The following is a 2500-nucleotide window of genomic DNA, read 5'->3' as shown; positions in this document are numbered from 1 at the left end:
CATATCTGGTTTGCCGCCCTACAGTCCTTGGCCGCTTGCCACCGCCCCGGCCCCTCACACATGGTCCTGTAAATGCCTGTGCTGTGCAGACATCGATGTATCTCACTGAACTGAATATCATTCATCTATTCTGTGACGCACAAAGAGCTTGTGCACACACACACATGTACAGAAGGAAAAGAAAGCATGCATATACATAGCCTCGAAACGGGTTTGTACGAGCGTGTTAATTCACGTGATTATATTTATAGTTAAACACAGATACAGACAAATGTGTAGATAGATTGGCTGACTGATATATATATATATATATATATATATATATATGTAAATAGATGTGTAACTAGATAGGATTATATGAAAAAAAGAAAATATGCACACACTGTTTCACACACACACACTACACACACACATACACACACACACACACACATACACACACACACACACACACACACACACACACACACACACACACACACACACACATACACACACACATACATACATACACACACACACACACACATACACACACACACACACACACACACACACACACACACACACATATGTGTGTATGTATAAATATATATTTATGTATGCATAAATACATGTATATATAAATAAATATATATATATGTGTGTGTGTGTGACTGTGTGTTTGGGTACATATATATGTATGTGTATATGAATATTTATGTATATAAATGTATAAACATATGTGTCTGTGTGTGTGTGTATATATATACACACATAGGTCTGTGTGCGTGCGTACGTGCGCGCGCGCATATAGTGTGTGCGTGTGTGTAAGGGGGAGGGATAGATACCAGGGAAGCAGAGATTGGAGTGACTGGATTTAGAATAGCGAACGAATTTGACTGGGAAAGGGAGGGGTAGAAGTTGCTGTAGAAACATCTTGAGAGGAAAGGGAGGGGCGGAGCGAAGGACAGCACTTGAGTAGGGAGTAGGAGAAAAGCCTCGTCTTGGTGCTTCCTGTCTGGCCTCTTGTAAAGTGAGGCCAGTATTGAATATGAGAATTATCACTTCGGACTCATACTTGTAGGTAGCCCCTATAAAATACATTATGGGATCCACCACAACTGGCACATGTGCGTAATTGTGCAGGGCAGTTGATCGATCATGGCCGGTTTGGGCACACACAGGGCATCGGGCTTTAGAGCGGCAGGGTGTCCTGGACATCAATAATTCTGACATTGACGGGGGGTGGGTGATATGGTAGGACATCATGGAGGTCATGTCTTCAGAAAGTAATCTTGTCATTATTGGTGGAGGACTTACGGCAGCCTCTAGGGGAGAAGATGTAGCATTGTATTGATACTGCTTCATAATCAACGAAGCAGGCAAGCAAGCCTTCACAGTCTGATCAATCCTTGACATAGAAAGGGTTGTGTGCAGGGAGATAGAGACAGTTCCGGTACAAGTATTGAGGGAGGGATGAAGTAGGGCACAAAAAAATCGATCCCATTTGACTGAACTAATGGGAGTACTCAAAAGGCAAGTAGAGGTGGAGGTAGTAAAGGACGGGGCATGTAGAAGAGGGAGTGGTTTTGAGTGAGTTATTAGTGCGGAGAGGTTGAAGATTAATAGTAAAGGAGGAAGGGGTAGTAAGTGAAGACTGTGGAGGTTTGGGAGAGGGCGTGAAGGATGTTGGGAAAAGAGGAATGTTTTCTGGAGTTTGCATGATGACCTGGTTAGGGAACATTAGCCATTGAGTAGGGGTAGTAGTAGTGTTCAAAGTCGTGGTCAGATGAGAGCCTGTTAGGTTAGGGAACCGGGGGAATTAAATGAGTGGGGCTACTTGACCAAGTCTTAATACCCCTAATAAAGGTACAAATTCTTCATAACTGGTAAGCCTGGATTTTTAGAAAATGAGCTATTCTGGAGGCATTTTCTAGTTAAAAGTTAAAAACTCCCCCTAGCCCCCCAATTGACGCCCCTGTGTGTGTGTGTGTGAGTGTGTGTGTGTGTGTGTGTGTTTGTGTGTGTGTGTGTGTATGTGTTTGTGTGTGTGTGTGTGTGTGTGGAACGGAAAAGGTATTAAAATAGGAGACGAATACATAAACAATCTAAGATTTGAAGACGATATTGTTCTCTTCAGTGAATCAGCAAATGAACTGCAGCCATTAATAAATGATCTGAATAGAGAGTCAGAAAGTTGGACTTAGGGTGAACCAGAAAAAGACTAAGATCATGTTCAACAGTAAAGTTCAATGTGAACAGATACATGTAGTTGGTAGTTGACAAGTATATATAGCTAAGGCAACTCGTACAAACACATCTAGCGAAGAGGAAATAAAGCAACGTATCAGTCTAGGCTGAACACAGTAGCATACTAAGAGGTTCCTTGTCATTATGTTTAAAAAGGAAAGTCTCTAACCAATGCGTCCTCCCAGTAATGGCCTGTGGATGAGAAACATGGACTTCGACCAAATTACCGGAGAGGAAACTAATAAGTGCCCAGAGAGGAAAAGTTGGT

At 42.3% G+C, this 2500-nt stretch overlaps 1 protein-coding gene across 5 annotated transcripts in view; it reads right to left on the bottom strand.

The window, feature by feature from the left end:
* The window catches only part of LOC125041319 (calcium-binding protein P-like), a 25526-nt gene extending 25521 nt beyond the window's left edge, over positions 1-5 (bottom strand). For 3 of the 5 annotated variants that reach the window (XM_047636166.1, XM_047636167.1, XM_047636165.1), the window contains exon 1: positions 1-5. This exon is cut by the window's left edge. The gene's annotated coding sequence lies outside the window, so the exon portion shown is untranslated. The other 2 variants (XM_047636164.1, XM_047636169.1) reach the window with 2 other exon arrangements.
* Positions 6-2500: the final 2495 nt, after the last annotated feature.

This window comes from Penaeus chinensis, chromosome 30 (assembly GCF_019202785.1).
Source record: "Penaeus chinensis breed Huanghai No. 1 chromosome 30, ASM1920278v2, whole genome shotgun sequence".
NCBI classification, from domain to species: domain Eukaryota; kingdom Metazoa; phylum Arthropoda; class Malacostraca; order Decapoda; family Penaeidae; genus Penaeus; species Penaeus chinensis.
Note: the sequence above shows the minus strand (reverse complement) of the source record. Positions and strands in the feature narration are given on the sequence as shown.